This window comes from Hemicordylus capensis, chromosome 5, assembly GCF_027244095.1.
Source record: "Hemicordylus capensis ecotype Gifberg chromosome 5, rHemCap1.1.pri, whole genome shotgun sequence".
In the NCBI taxonomy this organism is placed as follows: Eukaryota; Metazoa; Chordata; class Lepidosauria; order Squamata; family Cordylidae; genus Hemicordylus; species Hemicordylus capensis.
Window position 1 is genome coordinate 136,427,360 of NC_069661.1, and position 23,117 is coordinate 136,450,476.

Consider the following 23,117-nt stretch of genomic DNA (forward strand, 5'->3'; position numbering starts at 1 on the left):
TGCAAACATTTCAGAAGGTAGGTAGTTCTGTTTAGAAAACAGAACTTAGGCATGGTTGCTGCTTGTTACCGTTGTGCAAAATATCACTCTGAGGAGAGTGGGGAAGAATTTATGAAGTTTTAGTTCATGATTTAGATGCTTCTCTGTTCACTGGTGTTTTCAATTTTCAGTGTGCCAAATGCAGGCAATTCCAATGTATTTAGTGCCAAGAAACTGCATTAATGATTTTCTATCCACCCACCCACCACCGCTGCCTTTTTCTCCCCCCCACCCCACCGCCCACCTGGCTTGCAGCCCAGCTGGCCCACTTCTCACCCCCTGTGCTTTTTCCCCTGAGTAGGAGATCCTCAGATAGGGTGATGTATTGCACATGCTCGAGACAGAACTGGAATCATGTGATTTGATTGAAGGCGTGGTTACCTCGTAGCCCCAGTTCCAGTTCTCTCTCGCTCGGGATAGGACTGTTTGGAGAGAGCTCTGGTCACTCTAGGTATTTTGGTCTCTTTTCTGGCTATTAGTGGCTTATCCTATTGTCTCTACTATCCTTTTTCCTCCTTCCTTGGTTAGTGTGCAAGGGTGGGAAGGGAGCAGTTCTCGATTCGACTTTCCCAAATTTTCCTAGCTCAAACGTAACTTTTCCAGTTCCAATTGCAATTGGCTTCCAAATTCTCCTTTTGTTTTCGTTATTTGCTTACCTAATATGGAAGCGGCTCATGCTGAGGAGCTTATGCAAGGCTCCCTCTCGGAGGGTACGCATCTGCCGCAGGTCCTGGGCAGCTTTGTGACCTCGGCCCCCTTAGCCTCTGCTTCGGTGTCTCACTCCACGGGCGCCATTCCCCTGGCCGCGTCTACAGGCGCTTTACCACCGCCGCCATTCTCTGCTGTGGACCAGCCCCAGGCTGAGATTTCTGCTGAGCCCAATGAGCATCGCCCAACTAAGGCGCTTAAAAAAGTCCAAGCATTTGGCTGACCAGTCCTCACCACCTAAAAAGAAGAAGAAGCGCAAAGACTCGCGCAAGGACTCTAGCCACCTCTCTGAAGGGCGCAAACGGCTGAGCGAGCGGCTGCTGATTCAAGCAGTTTGCTGCCGCTCCAAAACTAAGGCGGGCAAGAATGGCGCGAAGACAAAAGATAAGAACAAGGAGCGCGCCAGGCAGGCGTCTTCGGTGCCTGGAGTCCGGAGCCCGGTGGGCAACGTGCCGGCTCCAGTGCCTATTGCGAGGCAGGATTTTGCGGTTGAGGGGGAACCGGCTGGTCCGCGCTGTCCCCCCCGCTGCCCGAAAACTCTTGCGCCAACTCTCCTGCACAGACGCTTCAGAGCCAAACTGTGAGTAGTGACCCCTTTTCTCCCAGAGCCACTCAATGGCTGCGGGATTTTTTCTCCAGAGAATTTAACTTAGAGCCACCTGCGGCTCAGTTTTCCGTTCAAGGGGAGATTTCTAATGCAGTTAACCTCGAGCCACCTGCGGCTCCGTGCAATGCACTATCGGAATGTGCTGATTTGGTTAACTGTGAGCCACCTGCGGCTCCCTGTATTGGGCAAGAGGAACGGTCAGAGTTAATCGGGGTTAGCTCCAGGATGGGTATTCCCGCTACGCTAGATCAAGGGGCGGTTCCACCTGCTTTGTCCCTGGGGAACAGAGGGCGCAAAAGGGCTAGGAGGCAGGGCACCGATCATCTTTCCTCTTCCTCTCCAGATTCCAGCCCGCGACGTAGGGCTATTCCCCTGTGGGAACGAGGCCTTTTCATTCCCAGGCCTCCCACACGTAGGGCCAAAAACAAGCGCAGACGATGCTCTCCCTCCTCATCCTCGTCCCTCGAACGCTTAAGGCCCCGCAAGCCGCTGCCACCCATTCTCCCTACCCCGCCCTCCCGGCTCCTCCCCCTCCCCCCACCTCCCCCTCCACTCAGAGCACCTGCCCTGCTGGTCCCTCCGTCCTCTTCCGGGGAGGAATCCTCGCAATCCCACTCACTGATTCCTGGGGACCCCTTAGAATCAGAGAAGGAGGAAGGGGAGCTATCCGAAGAAGAACTTGCGCCTCCCATTTCTAACTCGACCAGACTATTTTCCTCCACAGATTTTGAGATATTGCTAGCTAAAGCCAAACGGACTATTAACGACGTCTCTCCTCCGGAGGGTGCTGTTGCTTCCTCCGCTGTTACTCTAGATCAGCAGGTTTTTCCTCCCGCAGACCCGGTTAACCCGGTGGTCCCATTCCCCCCCCCATTCCAGAGAGTTATGTCCTCCGAGTGGCAGCGACCCACTTCCTCCAGAACCATAGGCAGTCTACCAAAGAAACATTACCTGTTGCCATCCGAGGTATCCTCCCTCCTGGCAACCCCCAAAGTAGACCCCACAGTGGCTCAAATGGTGTCAGGCGCTTTGGTTCATTCCGAACACCAGGAACAGCTCAAATCACAGGAGGACAGATGTTGTGATGTCCTTTTGAAGAAGGCACATGAGGCCTCCACCTCATCCATTAAAATGGCCACCACTAACTCCATCTTCGCTCGAGCAACCGTTCTCTGGGCAAAGGAATTGGTTCAGCTGGTCCCTCCAGAACTACCCAAACTGCGCCAGGGCATTAATAAGATGGCCAAGGCCGCGGCCCTCACAGCTGACTCCAGTCTAGACATTATTCAGCAATCATCCAGGGCCATGTCAGCAGGAGTAGCAGTGCATAGGATTTTGTGGTTAAAACCATGGAATGTTGACTCTAAATCAAAACTGGCGCTGACGGCAGCACCATTCACTGGCGCTTCTCTATTCGGTGCAGCATTGGATCCTATCCTGGTGGATACGAAAGATAAGAAAAAAAGTCATGCCGTCCATGAAGAAGGAGTTTCGCCCACCCTTTCGGGGTGGCCACAGTTCCTTTCGATCCTTTAGGCAGCCTTCTTACCAGTCTTCCCACTTCAATCAATCCAGAGACTTCTGCCCCACTTTCTACAGGGGTTCCAATCGAACACAGTGGAGGCAGCGATCCAGAGGTCAGACGCGTGGAACAACTTCCCGCCCCTTCTCGCATTTCCAGCAACGCAAGCAATGACTCCCTGCCAGTGGGGGGAAGACTGTCACACTTCATAATGACCTGGATGTCGACAGCTTCAGACAAATGGGTCATAGACACCATAGCCAAGGGGTACAGCATAGACCTTCTATCCTAACCCCCTTCCCACTTCATCCCCACACCAAGATCTTCCAACCCTCTGAAACATCGTAATGCAGCTTGCAGTGCTTCACCTCCTTCAGATTGAGACTATAGAACCTGTGCCCCTTCCACAGAGGTTCCAAGGAATATACTCCATCCTCTTCCTGGTACCGAAGAAGGATGGGTCCTGGAGGGCGGTACTGGACCTCAAGGCCTTCAACCACTTCGTGCGAAAGAAAAAGTTTCGTATGGAGTCTCTCCGGACCATAAAGGAGGCGGTGAGGAAGGGAGATTACTTGGCCTCAGTGGACCTCTCGGAAGCCTACCTACATGTACTGATCTACCCCACCGATCGAAGATTTCTGCGCTTCGCCTACAACGGAGACCACTGTCAGTATCGTGCTCTGCCCTTCGGACTAGCATCAGCCCCGAGGGTGTTTACAAAACTGATGATATCTCTGGTCTCCTTCCTCAGCCTCCAGGGGGTGGGACTACACCCGTACCTGGACGACTTACTTCTCAGAGCGCCCTCCAGAGGTCAGGCTGTCAAGGATGTTCACACTACCCTGCAGGCCCTGCGGGACCACGGGTTCATGGTCAACACTCAAAAGAGTCATCTGAACCCTTCTCAACAGCTGGTCCACCTGGGAGCTCTATTCAACACCGCACAGAACACGATCTCACTGCCACCAGAACGCAGGGACCGCATTGTCAAGCAACTCCACCCACTCCTACTCAAACCCCGGGAGGATGTGATGAAATTGGCCCAGGCCCTCGGATCGATGAAAACCTGCTTAGACTGCACACCCTGGGCCAGGTGGCACTCCCAGCCCCTACAATGGCTTCTCCTTCCCTGGCAGGATCAAATCATGGCGGCTCAAAGTCATCATATCTACATACCCCAAGCTGTCAAGTCCTCTTTCCACTGGTGGCTGTCGCCTGCCCTCCCTCGCGGGCTCCAACTGATGGAACCCCGCCGAGTGGTAGTCACGACGGATGCCAGCCTGCACGGTTAGGGGGCTCACTGTCAGGGGGCACTCATCCAGGACTCCTGGTCCACAGCAGAAGCGAATCTACCATAAATTGGCTGGAACTCCGGGCAGCATGCCTAGCCCTGCAACACTTCCACCCTGTCCTCCGGGATCAACACGTCCTGCTTCGAACGGACAACATCATGGTCAAAGCCTATGTCAACCGCCAAAGGGGGACAAGGTCATCCTTACTGATGCAGGAGACTGATCTCCTATTCAGTTGGGCAGAATCCAACCTTCTGTCGCTCATAGCCAAACACCTCAAGGGCGACGACAACGAGATAGCAGACTGGCTCAGCAGACAGATGATGGACCCGGGAGAGTGGGCCTTACATCTGGAAGTATTCCACCAAATCACTCGGGTCCTGGGAGTGCCTCTAGTTGACCTCTTCGCCGCTCCAGGCAACAATCAACTTCCTCGATTCTTCGCGAGGTATCACACCCCACTAGCGGAAGGGGTAGATGCCCTTCACTCCTGCTGGCCAAGGGGTCTACTGTGTGCGTTTCCCCCAATCCCAATCATCATGAAGGTCATCCAGAAATTGTGTCTGGAAAAGGCAGAAATGGTTCTGGTGGCTCCCTTCTGGCCTCGACGTCCATGGTTTCCGGATCTTCTCAGTCTGGCGGCCGCCCCTCCATGGCGCCTCCCGAACCGACTGGACCTGCTACACCAAGGACCCGTTCTGCATCCACACCCTCAATGGTTCCAGCTAACCGCTTGGAGGCTGAACGCGCGAAACTAGAAGCCCAAGGATATTCTAGGAGCGTACAGAACACCATCCTGGCCTCCAGGCGGCCCTCCACTGTCAGAGTATACAAAGCCACCTGGTCCGCTTTCCTACGATGGGCCAAAACTCACGATAAGGAACCCCTGGAGGCAGGCGTCCCCGAAGTTCTCGCATTCCTGCAGGCTGGCCTGGACATGAAATTACAACCCAGTACTCTCAGACGACAGGCGTCAGCATTAGCATCGGTACTACAACTCTCTAATTCATCAGCGGTACAGGCACTTCTACACCCACACCTGTCCAGATTTCTGTGGGGAGCAATAAATCTGGCCCCCCCTCCACTCAGACGTTTCCCCACCTGGAACCTGAATCGAGTCCTCAACGCTCTCACGAAGGAACCGTTTGAACCCCTTACGTCGATTCCCTTACGGACCCTGTCTTTTAAAGTAGCCTTCCTAGTAGCAGTGACCTCTGCCCGCAGGGTCTCCGAGTTGGCCGCACTCTCTGTACGAAAGGAGTTCTGCACCTTCAACCCTGACTCTGTCATCCTACGACTGGATCCCACCTTCCTTCCCAAGATTAACTCCTCCTTCCACAGGTCTCAGGTCCTCGTCCTCCCCTCCTTTTGTCCAGATCCAGTCCACCTCAAGGAGAAGCTCTGGCACAAGCTCGATGTGCGGAGAGCTCTAAGGTCCTATATCAAGCGCACAAAGGATATTAGACGGGCGGACGCTCTCTTTGTCTCTTTCCGCTCCGCGAACCTGGGCGACAAGGTGTCTAAAGCCACTTTAGCCAGTTGGATTAAGTCCTGTATCCGGATGGCATATGCCGCTCTTCACTTCCCGCTCCCGGGTGGAGTGACCGCTCATTCCACCAGGAGCACCGCAACATCCACCGCATTTTCGGCTCACATTCCGTTGGTAGAAATCTTCAGGGCGGCCACCTGGTCGTCCATCACACTGTTTATAAAACATTATAAGATTCCTGACTTCTCTCAGGACCAGGCGACTTTCGGCTGCACCGTCCTCCAGCAAGTTGTCTAAGCACATCTGCCCGTCCCAGGTCCTAGGGGGTTGCTTGGGCATGTCCCTATCTGAGGATCTCCTACTCAGGGGAAAAAGAGACATTGGTCTTACCGTGAAGGTTCTTTTCCCCTGAAGTAGGAGATCCTCAGCCCCGCCCAGATGTGCTGTCCGGGTTGGGGTCGGTTCAGCTGTTGAGGGCAGGGACCCCCTTTTGGGGCATTACTGAGGCTGCTCTCAGGGCTCTACAGTTCTTTAGTATACTCCTGTTTGTTCTCTGTGCTATCTGTTTTCATATTGTTGTCTGTTACCTTGAACTTTTCCTACTATTAGTTTTTGAGCTCTCTCCAGTTATTCCTTCATACCTCGCTCTTCATTCCTGGAACTGGGGCTACGAGGTAACCATGCCTTCAATCAAATCACATGATTCCAGTTCTGTCTCGAGCATGCGCAGTACATCACCCTATCTGAGGATCTCCTACTTCAGGGAAAAAGAACCTTCACAGTAAGACCAATGTCTCTTTCTGGCTGGCAGGCCAGCTGGCCTGCTTCTGCTTCTCCTCCTCCCCACTTTTCCTCCCTCCCAGTGCTTGCCGGCTGACCGGAAAGCCGACCCACCACCTCCGCCCGCCCTTCAACTCCCAGCAGCTGCCACCCCCTCCTGGCAGCCGGGCCCTCATCCCCCCTCCTGGGAGCTGGGCCAGCCCGCCGCCACCTCCTGCTCATGCCGGCCGGCATCGCTATTTTCTCCCCTGCCCCTGTCGCTATACTATCCAGCAGCTGCTTCCAAACGCTTGCAAGAACTGCCATACATAGGATTAGCTATGGGAGAATTTAGGAGAATAAAAATTATGGAGTATGTGTTCTTTCCTTGTGTGTACTGTATGCTTGCCAAGGACGCGAGCCAAATTTCATTCCCAGTAACACACGCAGGACTTGCATTTACAGGGAGCAATGCCATCTATCCTATTGGTACTTCTTGTGGAAGAGGCAGGCTGTGTCTGCTTGGTAGAATATTTAATTTTAACCATGTTATATTTTACATGAGAATTGGAAATTTAGTAGTTTACATCTTTTTTTAGCCTACTTTCCAGTGGGCTTATGAGATCACCCGGCATTCTGTGTATGTGTCTGTGTGTTCCCCCTCTATCAACTTTGCAACGCCTGGACCAATATTATTATTATTATTATTATTATTATTATTATTAAACATTTTTATATTAAAATATGAACCAAATTGGGTACAGTTGTAGGGACACATAGGGATACCTCAGTGGCGTAGTTTGTGATGATGCTATCCACCCCAATCCAAGATGGCGGATGTGTAAAAATTTGAGGTGCAGGTGGGCAACTTGTGAACTGCTTAACCAATTTGAACCAAATTTGCTACAGCTGCAAAAGGAATGCCCAAATGGCATGGTGTGTGATGATGTCATCCACTCCAGTTCAAGATGGTGGCCGCGGGAACATCTGAGGCGTAAGCGGGCTAATTTGTGGACTGTCTAACCAATTTTGTATTATTATAGCAGTGGCTTATATGTATAGTTAACAAGAACCGCACAGTCTGGTATGCGGGAACTCAATATTTACTTAAGTGTAACTTTATTGTTAAGGTATTGTAAAAATCAATAACATTTTAAAATGCAAAAAAGTGGTCACTTCATTCCACCGCTCCCAACCTATCTCCTTACCTGCGTTCTTCGCTGAGCCGACAATGACAGCCGAATGCCGCCTCCACACTTTGAACGTCCGAAGGGCACTCGCCTCTTACGTTGACCGTACCTCTAACTTTCAGACTTCCAATTCTCTCTTTGTGCTCCACTCCGGCCCTAACAAGGGCAAAAAAGCCTCTGCTCAGACTATATCCAGATGGGTTGTCCGCACCATCTCCCTGGCATACTAGATCACCAAAAAGTCTCCTCCACCCTCTCTTAAAGCACATTCAACGAGGGTGGTTGTGACATCTACTGACTTTGACAGAGCCATTCCTCTAGATGATATCTGCCAGGCGGCTACGTGGGCGTCTAAGCACTCTTCATCTAAGCCCTGGATGTCCAAGCCAGAAAAGACACAGTGTTTGGCGGGGCGGTGCTACAATCCATCTTCGCCTGATCCCGCCTCCAGGTGAGCAGGGCATGGGTGCAGCTTGCTATGCACCCATTCGTGTAAAGCACAGAGACCACGTCGAAGAATGACAGGTTGCTTACCTGTAACTTGGGTTCTTCTAGTGGTCATCTGTGCTCTTACATGCCAACCCATCCTCCCCTCTTCTCATGTCTTTTCTGCTAGTCTCTTTCAGATTGCGGACTCAGAAGACTGGAGAGGGAAGCCCGCGCAACCGGCTATATACCGAGGGGGCAGGGCTACCGCCAAAAAGCAGTTCTCTAGCTTGGAAGCTCTGATGTGGTCTCTGCGCAGGTGCAAAGCCTGTTCGTGTAAGAGCACAGATGACCACTAGAAGAACCCAAGTTGCAGATGGAGCTGAAATGGAAAGTATCACAATGCAAGAATATTCCAATTCACCCAGTAGGAGGCACCATACATAGACAAACTTTCTGAAGCTCTTGGGACAAGATGCAAAATAATCTAGATTGTACAATATTTGGATCAAAAGTGGGATTCTGGGATCAACCAACAGAAAAAGTCATATCTGGCAAATCTTTTACAAAGGGATTATGTGTACATAAACTATAACACAGCAAGTGATGTGGAAACTATTGCTTTCTTTACTACTGTTATACTTACCGAAGCAGGATCTTGGCTTAAAGGAGAAATTACTGAATGCATCTAAGTCAGATTACCTACAAGACTGACACTCCAGTAACAATATAAGGTCATCTACTCAATTTAGCAGTCATCTGCATTTATATTTGGCAAGAAGCACATCAGCTTTCATTATATGGTGTGCATACTATTCATTGGGGCCCATTGTGATGGTCTTTGGGAATTACACTTGTCCTTTCTGGGAAATGCTTCCATATTTCCATCATAGAAATCACACTTACAGTATTATGTAATGAGGAATTCTTTGTACTTGGCTGAAATGAACCAGCTACCTGTCAGATATGAGTTCATGAAAGACAAATTTGTTTTGAAGGGAGCAGAACAGACAATCAAATGGATTCTGATTACAGCCAGAGATGTGAGTTTTCCAGAAAAGGTTGAATTGAAAAACTGTATGAAAAAGTTTTCCCTTGCAAATTTCCCTCTCATTTGCATCAATTTGTGTTCGTTTCCCCCCTCAAAATTACCATATGACTTTTTCTGATGCCTTAATTAGGTTACATCTAATCTTGTGTGGTGTTTAAATAGCCTTTTTAAAATGTTTGAACAATCTCAAATGTATTTCAAGCAGCCAAGTAAAAAGTTTAGAAATCTCTGATTACAGTTTAGAGTTTCTAAATGCAGGAGGTAGGAAGGAAGATTAACCCAGGGTATTACAACATGAGCTACAACATAATTGTGCCACTTCTCCTTATATATGCAAATGGCAACCTAAGGATGGGCAACAAAGCAGTTCTTGCAGATGTGTTGACAAAGGGTGTGAATTGTCCACCAAATGGAACATCCTGTGACAGCTGGCTAAGCCCTAGTTATTTAAGATGAAAAACCTGCAGGAGCTGGAAACGCTGAGCTGGCATTTCTGAAACGTGTAATGAACTTAAGCCCTTTGGCAGATAGGGCTTTTTAAAAAAATTATAAATATAGAGAAAAATTGAAGACATTTAAAATCTCATCCAGTCAAAAGAATCGTGGAAGATAGAACTGTACCAATTCCCAGAAACTGGATTGCTTTTCTAACTTTTTGTCAGATAACAAGCCATACCAGATGCATTTCTTCTCAAACCATCCTATTGTAAGTGCTCCTTGAGGCAAAACAATAATAGTTGCTGGTGGATTCTAAAACAACCTCCAAACATCAAATCCTGCTTTGGATATTCTTAGCTACAGAGGCAAACCACGAGGAAAGGCTTGTGTTGCACAGCAAGTGCATCACTCAGAGAATGTTGTGATATCAACAAGTGATAACATGTTTTGGTGCTTTTTATTAATGCGAGTTGACAAAATTAATTAAAAGAAAGTGTGGATGAAGGCAGGCACAGGGAAATGTCTCACATCAAGGAGAAACTAACCTTGGCTAAAAGTATTTCTTTGCTACCATGCAGTAATGGGGCAGGGCCGGCTTTTGTGAGGAAGCAAGAAGTTGCATCCGGTAAGAGCTTGCTGTGGGCGCAGAGCACCACCCACTGGAGTCTGGGAAGGTGCCGATGGAACTTGAAGAAAAGCAACAGGCTTTTCTGTCTCTTTCTTCTCTGCAGCCAAGTGGATTCCGAAGTGGATTGCAATACAAAGACAGACAGACTCCTCCCAGCTGCCAGTGCCCTCTACTCAGTCTGAGTCAACAAGTCATCAAGTCAAAACAAAGGGACTCTCAAACAAACTTGACCAGATGCACGTAGAAAGAGGCTCTCCTCCTCCCCTTGATTGCTCTCTGGGCTAGACTCTCTGTACATGCACATAGTCACTCCTCACCTCGTGTGAGGCTCTTCAGATCAGAGTGAGGAGAAAGGAGACATGGGGAGCAAGACCACAGGCACAGTCTCATTTCGAAGAGAAAGCATCCTTTACCATTCCTATTTCAAAAAACAGTAAGCAGAAATGGAGGGGTGCTTATGGGGGATTGTTCTGTGAAATGGGGAGATACCAGGCATGGAATCACTCTGTTTCTGTGATTCTGGGGGTGGCAGAGTATTGAATGCAAAACATGCAGTGCCTGTAGAATCCAGGGCAAAAATGCAGTATGTTTTAGTTGCTTAATGCAGTATAATGTTCAATTTAATTTTCAGTATGATTATTTTGAGTTAATTGAGTAGAATTTACAGGCATAGGTAGGGACTATTTTTTAAAGGGTGAAAATAAGGAACAAGGACTGCTTGAGTGTTTTGCCTGCTTAATCATGAATGTATCCACAAAATTGAGATTAATTGGCACAAAGAAAAAAGCCTGTGTATGATCTTGTGTAAGTTTCAATGATGAGATAGAGGGGAGTAAGAAGGATTTTGTGAGTGGTTGTTCATGCTGGCCAGTGAATTGCTGTAATGAATACCTTACTTATATGTTACACCTTAGTTTAAAGAATATACATACAGATCTCTCTCTCTCTCTCTCTCTCTCTCTCTCTCTCTCTCTCTCTCTCATTCAGTTCTAGACATGTAAAGGTAAAGTGTGCTATTGAGTTGGTGTCTACTCCTGGTGCCATCTCCTGTGCAGTATGAGATGATGCTTTTCAGCATCTTCCATGTAGCATGTGTATAAATGTGGTTTAGTGGTTAGAGTGCTGGACTAGGGTTGGGGAGACCTGAGTTCAAATCCCAATTCAGCCATGAAACTAGCTGGGTGACTCTGGGCCAGTCACTTCTCTCTCAGCCTAACCTACTTCACAGGGTTGTTGTGAAAGAGAAACTTAAGTATGTAGTACACCGCTCTGGGCTCCTTGGAGGAAGAGCAGGATATAAATGTAATAATAATCTGTAAGGGACAGAGGAGCCATGTGATTTCATAACCCCATGAGAAATGAACCTGTTCTTCTATATGCCATAAATAATATAGCTTGAGAGGCAGATACTTCTCTCTTCTGGAGACCTTACTTCTTGTAAAGTCAGAGCCAGAGGTCAGGGGCTGGAGGTGAGATATAATGTTTTTGTGTGCCACACTGTGCATGGCGCATTATTTGCGTGTAGGAACACAGGAAGATAGGAACCTGCCATATACTGAGTCAGACCATTGGTCTATCTAGCTCAGTATTGTCTTCACAGACTGGCAGCAGCTTCTCCAAGGTTGCAGGCAGGAATCTCTCTCAGCCCTATCTTTGGAGAAGCCAGGGAGGGAACTTGAAACCTTCTGCTTTTCCCAGAGCAGCTTCATCCCCTGAGGGGAATCTCTTCCAGTGCTCACACATCAAGTGTCCCATTCATGTGCAACCAGGGCAGAGCTTGCTTAGCTAAGGGGACAAGTCATACTTGCCAGCACAAGACCAGCTCTCCTCCTATTGTATCAGTTTGAATCTGTAACTGACATTTCCATCAGTTCCCCCTAATTGTCCTTTCAAGTGGCAATCACAGAAGCTGATGACAAAGGTGTGCTATCCCTTTAAATGCCACAGGCCTTGGACGGTTCTAAGCCAGGCCTGCCTTCTGACAGCTGGGATGGATTCTTCAGCCTTGAATTTTTCAAGCAGGCTTGGCTGCTGTTCCCTGATGGCTTGCTTGAATTCTTGCAGTCCTCAATCTGGTCTCTCTTTATTTTATTTTATTTATTTATTAGATTTATATACCACCCTTCCAAAATGGCTCAGGGCGGTTCACAACATGATAAATAATTAAAACAAATTAACTATTAAAACTGGGTAGCCATTACCCAGGTCATCAGTATCTAGCCAGCAATGACTCTCTTCCCTGGTAAACTGACTTCCTGAAAGGGAACAGGCACCTTAGCTCTTTGCCTGCCCTTCCTCCTTCAGCTCTGACTCCATCTTCAGCCTTCTTCCTAAGTCTTCCGTCCCATACATTATCTTCCACCCAATCTGCCTGAAACCCACTAGGACCGGGGAGACCAGAGTTCAAATCCCCATTCAGCCATGAGACTTGCTGGGTGACTCTGGGCCAGTCACTTCTCTCTCAGCCTAGCCTACTTCACAGGGTTGTTGTGAGGAGAAACCTAAGTATGTAGTACACCACTCTGGGCTCCTTAGATGAAGAGCGGGATATAAATGCATAATAATAATAATAATAATAATAATAATAATAATAATAATAATAATACATAATTATATACAATGTTATGTAAATAATTACATAAAATCTTTGTGTATTAAATTTTGAATACACACTAATTGTATTTCAAATTTTTATTCTTCACGATAACTAAGGGCGCTCAACAGAGTGTTGCATCAGGGCGCCAGATCCCCTAGAGCCGGCCCTGAATGGGGTATGATAGTGTGGATTGCTTTTCGTGGATGCAACAAAAAGACCACGTGGAAACAGCTGCTCCAAAAACTTGGGAATAGTGAACTAACAAAGAGGGATGCAGAGAAGCTTTTCTGAAAGTTGTTCTCTGTACCAGAAATGAACAATTGTAATGTAATCCAAGTTGAATTGCTCTAGAGCAGTGATTCTCAACGTGGGGTCCACCAGATGTTGCTGAACTACAACCAACGGCATCCCCAGCCACAATAAATTTAGCAGCATCTGACAGACCCCACATTAACAACCACTGCTCTAGAAATGCATATCTCCAGAAACACTGGCTGATGTCCAAACTAACCATCTGCTGATATGCCAGTGTTTTCTGTTGTCTGTTTTCAGCAATGTCTCCTTTCTTCTGCAGACTCTTGAAGCTATCTCACTGAGGGTTGGGGAACCTCTGGGAGAAAGCTTTGGGAGGGGTGGCTGCAGAGGGAAGGAATGAAGCTGAAAAGTGCTCCTCCTGCCATGGAAAGTCCTGTCACATTGGCAGAGGGTTATTCTGTATGTCTGCCACTACCTCCAATATCTCATGTTCAACACACACACACTACCAAATGACGGTGTTGCAGCAAGCCACCAAACCAAAATCTGTTCTATCAGATTGTTTCTCCTAAAACAAGGTGCTGGAAAATGGAAGAAAGACAGCTATCCTCAAAGCTTGGATTACTCCAAGTCCAGATTGTTGCAAGAAAGTTATTTCATGTGGATTTATGAAAAGATGCACGTTTCATAATTGCAAATGAAGAAAAGAGATCCTTGCATGCTGAAACATGCAAGTGTACTGATTAAAGTGCGTACAAATAATTTTTTTTAAAGCCTTGGACAATTTTATGGGCAGAAGATCTTTTATTCTTATACTGTATGTATGGTAATTTGCTTTGTGATTAGTTTCCAAAGAACTTGGAAGTTTGCCCATTTTATGATTGGGGGGTTTAATAACCTTTTGCACTGTGTTTCAAAGTAATATACAAAAATGGACATATGCTTTGAATCAAACTAATATACAACATTGAACTTAAGTTTTCTGGTGTTAGTAGATGTAGAAAACACAATAAATAGGCACACACAGAGTGTAGTTTATTCCTTTCCACTTAGCAGGTTATAATAATCAACAGTTTTCAGTTTCAGCATACCCATATCCTTTGGAAAAAGTTGTTTGCCAACTTTTCTTCCAAAAATGCTTTTCACATTTTCTGTTGTAGTATGCGGTGACAATTTATACGAACATTAATAGGTGGTGAATGATAGTGTTTCTGGCTTATGTTACTTAATGTATGTACTGAGATTACAAACCCCGGCTATTGACATAGTTTCCTACTTTTTGAATCCTTTATCTGTTGAGTGCTAGCAGCTATTAGCCACCAGGGGCTATTTGTCCTAATTTCTGTGAGACTTCAACAGATTTGGACTACAGGCTAGATGAATGACCTAGTTATGCTCCATTGATTAATTGCTTGAAAATTGAGGCTGACACTCTATGAGATGGTGACAAATCCATTTGTTTAAACCTATGTCTATCCCATTCATGTATTCATTCATGTATAAAATGTGGTGTGTGTCTTTTAGAGCAACGGGGCACACAGATGGTAGGTGCTAACCTTTCCCTTCATCAGTCCTTTGTGGGTCCTAAAGGCTCTGGGCCTTGGTTCTGTAAAAGGATACATTTTTCTGTATTTGAAACACTTCTATTCCATCTACTAACAGAGGTTCTCTTAAAATATGTGTTCCTCCCTTCCCCCTGTGCTCTAAAATCTTCTGGAGAGACTTGTGTTTTGGGGTCCCCACCATTTAAAGTGCAATGGTTGGCTGGTGGGCCTGGGACAATCTCAGTCTCTGATCTGCCAAATTTGAAAATTCAAAAAAATAGTTCTTTTTGTAATTGCTGCTGGTTTTGAAGCGGAACTTTATACATGGCATTTTATAAGTCCTGTATTTTATAATAGTAGTTGTAGTTCTGTTGTAAGTATAGTGCTGTGAACTTAAGCAATCTTTATAAGCTTAGAAATATTTTTGCTAATTTTAATTTTAAAGATTTTCAGTGCCCATGGGACAAAATGTGATGCAGAAACTGCAGTACACAGACATTAAAAAAAGAGGGCGATCTGAGTGCTGCAGTATGAAAGAATGACCTTAACTTTTAGCAGCAAGCAGGAAATGAAAATGGACTGTGAGAATTCTGTTTGTGGAACATTGGAGGTCATACACACTTGTGCTGGGAGAGAACAGGTACCAGCACAGATCTATATAGTTAACTGTATGTGACCTTTGGAGGAATGAGGTATTTAAGATGCAAGGAGATAGATGTTAATGCAGACTTTATTTTAAAATGTTGCCCTAATAGAAAGCTTATGCTTTGATACATCATCCAAATGTTTAATACAAATAGATGCTGGCATGATTGGAGGCAATTGAACAAAACAGGTTTTATAAACTGATGTTTGTGTATCTGTACATTGTTGGCACATGCTGGACATGCACATTGCAGTTGTCCAACACTTGCATTTCTGTTGAGATGTATTTTAAAGTTGGATATCCATATATTACCTATGTGTTTTTAACCTCTAGAATGTTCATTGTTTCATTCTCTTCCCCCGGCCCCACTCCCTTTTTTGTTTCCAACTACTTCAATGTTTGTAGAATAGGAACAGAGTAACGATCCACACTTTCAACTTTGTTTCATAAATGGTGAGTCAAGAATAAGGCAAGGAGAAAAGGGGGAATAAGTTTATATTAATGCAGATGTGTGATATAGTCTTTGAAAAAAGAAATACCTATACAATATTGTCCCTGAAGTAGGAGTGTGCACGGTTCGGTCCGGGCACAATAGAAAAGACCGCCGGACTGGTCCGGATGGGCGGGGACTGTTACTTTAAGCAGGGGGGTGGTAGTACTTACCGCCCCCCCGCCGCTCTTCCTCTTCCGGTGCTGGTGTTTTGAAAAATCTTTTTGGGGCGGCAGAGTTCCTCCCTGCCGCCCCTGTCCCCGTCGTTGTTTGTAAAGGCTTAAAAGAGACGAGCGCTAGCGGCGCACATGCGCCCTCCTCGGCACGCGCGCTCGTCTCTGACGCTGTCGCGCGCGCCGCATACATCATGGCGCACGCGCAGCAGCGTTAGAGACGAGTGCGCGCGCCGAGGAGGGCGCATGTGTGCCGCTAGCGCTCGTCTCTTTTAAGCCTTTACAAACAATGACGGGGGCAGGGGCGGCAGGGAGGAACTCTGCCGCCCCAAGAAGATTTTTCAGAAGACCAGCGCCGGAGGGGGAAGAGCAGCAGGGGGGGGAGTACTACCACCCCCGCTTAAAGTAACAGTCCCCCCCGTGCTGGACCGGGGGGGTGGCACTGGACCATGCACACCCCTACCCTGAAGCTCTTTCAGACTCCAGATGCTCAACACAAGAGTTTTTATGGCTGAATAAAGAACTGATGATCATCTTCATGGAACCTCTGGGATCTCTCCCCGCCACCTTCCCCTTGTATTGGCTTTCTGGTGCTTCCTGTTACCTAGGTGGTTCTTCTCTCACTGCAAGTCAATCGAGCAGAAGCTGGGCAGCCATCTGTTGGGAATGCTCTAGTTCTGGGTTCCTACATCAGACTGGAAAAATGAGATGGCCTAGAAAGCACCTTCAAATCCTATGATTCTGTGATTTCAAGTGCCATAACAGGGATCAAGGGACCCAATAGTTATAAGAAGGGTTTTTGAAATGTTCAAAAAAGCAGCTAACATTTTTAAATCTGGGAAGAGTTTCTTAAACATGTTCATTACCACAGGTCATGTTGAGCAGGGTAAGCTTTTAGATTAAAAATGCCTGCATTAAATTGGAAAAGGAACATTATAATAGTTTGTTTCCAAATGGTCCCAATGTGTTTTGAGGTGAAAACCCCTCAAAACATGTTAGGACTGTTTGGAAATAAGCCATTATGTTGTCCTATAGCTAGTTGTGTTTTAAATTGTATACACCCTCTAGAGATGCACATATCAGGTGGTATATAAATATAATAGATGAATAAATAAAAAGTCAGGTACTATAAAAATTAAAAACATAAAGGAATTAAAATTTTAAAAAGTAAAGATGACAAGACAAAAAGGGGGAGAGAGCACGAGCGGAAGAATGGGATGCTATGATGCCCATTCAGTTGGTGTGTTGCTGCTTGCTGTAGCAGGCATCCAGGATTGGTGATAGCAGTTTTTTTGGCTGTGCTGGCTGACAGTCACACACGTTCATTGTGTGTGTGTGTGTGTGTGTGTGTGTGTGTGTGTGTGTGTGCGCGTCAGCCAACACAGACAGACACCTCTGCCTGTATTAGGCAGTGATGTATCACCCGAAGTCAGGCAGCAAGTATCATGACAGCTGTCTTCCTAGCAGTGTGAGTGCTGCTCAAAATATTTTGTGTGCCACTTTTGGCAGCCGTGCCATAGTTTGCTGACCCCTGTGTTAGAGCATCACTGACAGATACTCTAGAGCAGGGATTCTCAACGTTGGGTCCCTAGATGTTATTGGACTTCAACTCCCGTAATCCCCAACTAAAGGCCACTGGGGTTGAGGATTATGGGAGTTGAAGTCCAATAACATCTGGGGACCCAACGTTGAGAATCCCTGCTCTAGAGCATCTTTGACAGATGCCTCTGAAAACCTTCAGTGAAGGAGAGTCTACCAGCAAAAGAGGCAAGCTGTTCTACTGTTTGAACAATCCTTAGGAAATCATTCTTATTGATTTTTTTATTTGATTTAAACTATTTTTATATCCCATCCCTCCAGTGCAGTACTGATTGGGGTGGCTCGCAAAAATAAAAAATAAATTAAAATAAAAACAAAGCATATTGATAGATGCTTATTATGGTACTTGACCAGAAAGTTCACAATAATTACAGGTGAACATCTACCTAATAAGCTAAACGTCTTTGCCTAACCAGTTGAGGGAGCCTTAACCATTACTTGATGGATTTGATATGCAATAGTGCAGAATTTAGCAACACAAGAATTAACAAAAGCACTGTTATCAGCAGAAAGCTATGTTACATAAAATTCTAAGGATCTTCCCAGTGAATCTGTTAAAAGGGGTAAAATCAGTTTGCTATGTGGAGTGCTATAAAAAACACAGTGAAGTAATGTGCGCCATATCTTCCACTTGTCCTGAATTGCAGGGCACCTGCATAGATGGCATATCTTTTATATCTGCCGTCCAGCCATACCAATGGAAAAATATTGAGAAGGGCCAGGGTATAAGCTCTCTGATGGGCATGTCAAGTTGGAAAGATAACGTTGAGGATAGACCTATACTCTGAATTTAAACTCACACTCTTTCCATGTGTGTCTGTTTTCTAAAATGAATTCAGTCTAGATGTATGATAGTTCCTCCCCACCTCTTTTAAAAATAGTTTGCAATGATAGCATGAAATACAGTCAAATTACACTTCTCCAGTTACAGTAGTACTATAAAATAAACAGGGAAACTTTTCTTGTGCAGAAGAGGGGAAGGTATAAAGTCATATCCTGAAATCAGATGTGTTAAAGCACTGGGTATTCTTTTCTAATCATTGTATTTCTAGAGACCAGTATGACTCATTGCTAACTTCATGTTTGTATTTCAGTATTTGATTTATTTAAAGAGTACTGTGCAACCAGAGATTCTTTGGTGTAACTGTTGCTATGACTTCAAAATATTTCTCTGAATATGCTTGTTCATAAGTTCTCATAATGTAGCATCAGAATGGTATTCACAAAAATATATGTTATCCATGAGAGTAGTTCTTAATAAAATGCTTTGACTTCTCATTGTGGAAAATGTGTGTATGTTCACTGCAATGTCAGCTGCTTCCAGTTTCCTGTGGTTTGTAAATATTAGTCTGGCTCAATTCTTAAAGGTAGATGGGCACTTTCAAAGCATTGCCTTAAAACCAGATTCTTTTTTTAAAAATGTCATTTTTGAATGAAATGCTGTTTGAAGTATCTATATATGGGAGGTTTTGATTGCTTTTTTCAACATCAACTTTTATTATTAGCAAAACTATACAGGACAAGATATTAGACACTTTCACAATCATCAATACAAAGTCATAAACACATCTAGAAGAATATCTTAAACAATCTTACATCCTTATAAATGGTTATTTAAACTTTGCATGGTTAATTTAATCGTAATATTACAAAATTATTCTATTACATTTGAAAAACATAAAAAGAAAAATTCTCTAAACTTTCTGAATCATAATTATCCAATTTCTCCAAGACCTGTTCCTTTAGACTTAATTAGAAAAAAATCTGTGTTCATATCAATATTGCATTTACCATTCCAGTATTTAATAAAGGTGGCACTGTATACTAAGACTTTTGTCTTCCATCTCTTATTTTTACAGTCTGTTGCCATAATTGATCAAGTTTCCAAGCCTATTGATTCACTCTTTACTTGTTGGCTGCTTACTGTCGCTCCAGTTTTTGCATGCCTCTAATTTTACTGCCGTTAATAAATTAAACACATATGGCATATATCACTGCCATATATCACATATGGCATATATCACATATATCGCCTCGCCCGGCTTCCCCTGCCGCCTCCTCGCTTTGCCCGTCCGTCCGGCGTTGGCGTCGACGCTAATATAATTCATAATCTGTACTTAACCTGTCATTTTCTTGATGTTTATCTAAATTAAGCCATAGCACCACGTATGTCAAAACCTAATTCTGGAACAGTAGTACCTTAAATACAGCTAACACTGATACAATTGTGATCCAGAAGTAATTGATAACCAGATAAAGCAACTTTTAGACCAGGATCTTCCCAAATATTAAGGTTGACATTTTTTGCCTCTCATAAGCTCCTCTTCTTCCCCATGGTGTTAAAGTCCCTGGTTTTACTCCCTGACTTCTGCTGTTTATGTGGTTTTTATGTTGCTTCTCTTAATTTTTATTCTATTTTATTGGTGGTATTTTGATGATAAAGTTGACAATTTGTATTTTGTCTTAGGCCACGTAAAAGGCATTATATGAATGCAAGTAAATTAAATTTGTTTTTATTTACTTAGTTCACTTATTCTTGTAGAGTGAGGTAATGACAGATCTCAGTTTCTCTGGACTCTTATTCTCTTTTGTCTAATTTATGGAGAATAGACTTGCTAGTCTGTTGCTAAGGCAAAATTATTTTGTGGCAACTTAATCTATTAAAACTTTGTTAGCCAACATCATTAGATATATGAAGCAGACAGTGAAGGCGTGTAGCACCCATCCATACAACTTACTAGCCACCTGTCTGTGCATACTACTGTAGGTAACTTTTGACACATCAAAATTTGGAATGGGGGAAACTATTCTCATCCTATTCTCATTCAGGCTAGTTCTTTCCTTTATTGTTCTAACGGGAATTTACCAAAGTGATTTTTAATTTACTAATTGATGAGGTAAAATTTTGTGTTTTATCTTTTTAAAAATTTATTTAGCACATTTATTTACCACCTGACTTCCGTAGACTCTAGTTGGCTTACATATATTTAAACAACAACAAAAACAAGAGAAAGGGGAAAAACCATTAAAAACTAAAAGCCTGGCAAAATAGATAAATTTTCAAAAGTTTCTTAAAGGACAGAAGGGAGGTGGCATTACAAATCTCAGGAGGCAGGATACAATAGAGAAGGCCCACCTGAGACGACCTAACAGGGCAGGTCAAAGTTGGATGAGAGAGGTGGTCCTGAAGGTATACAGGTACCAAACCCTGAAGGATTTTATAGGTGACTAGTATCTTTCAGACATCTGGCTGGGTCTGCTGCCGCCTCGCCCGGCTTCCCCCGCTGCCTCCTCGCTTTGCCCGGCCGTCCGGTGTCGGTGGCGGCCGCTTGTCCCCGGCCTGCTGCCGCTCCTCCCCCCTCCCGGTGTTGGCAGTGGCCGCTTCTTCTCGGCCCGCCGCTTCTCCACCACCCGGCCAACATGGCGGCCGGCGCCTGCGTCCGTGTCTCCCTCGCTGTGTTCTGCGCATGCGCACCACGCATGCGCAGAACACCCGAAAAAGACACGGACGCAGACACCAAGCATCTTATTATATAGGATAACCAGCACTTTGAATTGGACCCGGAAGCGAACTGGCAGCCAATGTAATGACCACAACAAAGGTGAAACATGGTCATATTTTCTGCTTCCCATAAGCAGCCGGACTATGGCGTTTTGGGCCAGCTGAAGTTTTTGAGTTGTCTTCAAATGCAACCCCAGGTAGAGTGTATTGCAATAGTCCAACCGAGAGGTGATGAGGGCACGAGTCACGGTTGCCAGGGCCAGTGGTCCCTCTAATTTTTTTTCATCTCTGTGCGGAATGAGTTTTGTTCTGGGCGGCAGTATCAAGGCAGTGTGTGTGCACCTCCATTCAAAGTGAACCTTCCTGAGCAGGATCTAAAATGAACTGAGCGGACATCCAAAAACTTGTGAGCGCACGCACGTGCATACACCTTAGAGGGAACAGTGGCCAGAACCTGCTGGTCAAGGTAAGGCCACAGTTGGCACACCAGACAAAGCTGCACAAAGGTTTCCCTGGCCTCAGCTTCCACCTACTGTTCCAACAGCAGCCATGAGTCCAGGATGACCCCCAAATCACGAGCCTGCTCTTTCAAGGGGAGCATGACTCCATCAAGGAAGACACTCTAAACCAGAACCTGGCCAGATTGAGGACTAAACAAGAGCAACTCCGTCTTGGAGAGATTAAGCCTGAGCTTGTTTCGGCCTATCCAAACCCTTACTGCCTCCAGACACTGTGTCTGGGTCTTCTTTTCTTGGTAATTGGCTCTATTGATCACACTCAGGCAGGCTTCCCACTTCAGCAGTATGCTGAAAGGTTCCCTTTCTGAGGGACCTTTTTCAGAATCAAGGGGCAGAGACCCCAAGAGGGTGATCTCCTCAGTCTCTAAGAGACCCCATTTGGTTTCTCCTCAGCACGATTACGTGCCTGGCATGGGGCTGGGGCTTCTAACCACACAATTATTACCACTCTTTTTTCTGCCAAACTTTCCCCCCTCCAAAAAAGGTGGCTAGAATAACCAAACATCTGAAGGAGGTGGAGGGAGCCAAAAAGAAAAGGAAGGCTATATGCACCTCTGGGAGGCTGCTCCCTTAAGCGAGAGGCTGCAAATTCAGGGGGTTTGCAAACATCAGCCTTCCCAGTTCCTGCCAAAAGCTCCTGCTGAAGCTCTGTTGGCCATTTTGAATATGGCTTGATCTGCAGTTTAACCCATCAGCTGTGCTGCAGCCTCCATTTTGGGAGTTGATATCCATCAAGGGTCTAGCTTGCTAGTCCCTGTCATGAGTGTAACCCTGGCACCAGTCAGAAATGTGGAGCCCAGTCGAGCCAATTCACTGCATGACGACCCCCCCCCTCCAATTTTGCCACATGACCCTCCTCTGGGTCCGATTTCAGTGCAAGATCCCTGTGGGGTTTAATTCTGCCGCCGCCCACAGCACCGTCACTACTACCATCCTGGGACAAGGGACATGAGTACTGTTCCTGCCTTGTCGGTGCCATCTGTGCTTCCACATGATATTTCTAAATGGCTAGAAGAGTTTATTGTAAAACAGTGCCTTGCCATTGTTTCTCCCCTAGTTGCCTCCCCCAGTCCCTCCTGCCTTGCCTGACCCTTCTTTCCCTGTCATTCCTGCTCCTGGGCCCTCTGCACCTGGGTCACAGCTGCCTGCCCCTGTGCTACCTCGCTGTCCTTTTTCTTCATCCTCAGACTCTAGCCCCACCAGATGGGCTGTTCTGTGGGGGGAAAGGGAAAAATTATTGTCAAAATGGAGGAGGCTAAAGAAGGGTGACACTTTGCTCTTCACCACCCTCATCTGAGGGGCCCAGAGTTTCTAAATGCACAAATGTGTTTGTTCCTGCACCTATTATTCCTGAGGTACCTGGATCTGTAATTCCTGGGCCTGGACTCCCTGGCCAGCTGGCTTCACCTATAGGACAGCAGCCTGTACCTTCCCTTCTTTGCCAACCAGCGCCACCTCGAGGCCAGCAGTCTTATTCAGTGCCACTGTTTCCAGATACTTAGTTATCTGAGTCTGAGAAAGATTGAGGACAGGGGTGTAGCTATAATTGGGCGAATGGGTTCAAAGACCCCGAAGGCTTTCACCCCATTCACCCCTCTAGAGCCCATGTGCAGCAGATAGTCTAGATACTCGAGGAGCATGGCTT

General features: G+C 45.8%; 1 protein-coding gene across 5 annotated transcripts in view; it reads left to right on the forward strand.

Moving 5' to 3' along the window:
* PACSIN2 (protein kinase C and casein kinase substrate in neurons 2) overlaps positions 1-23,117 on the forward strand; it is a 116,895-nt gene that overhangs the window by 8,601 nt on the left and 85,177 nt on the right. The window contains exon 1 of one of the 5 annotated variants that reach the window (XM_053257468.1): positions 15,626-15,643. The exons of the other annotated variants lie outside the window; for them this stretch is intronic. The gene's annotated coding sequence lies outside the window, so the exon portion shown is untranslated. Of the gene's footprint in view, positions 1-15,625; positions 15,644-23,117 lie in introns of those variants that run through there. 5 annotated transcript variants of the gene reach the window in all.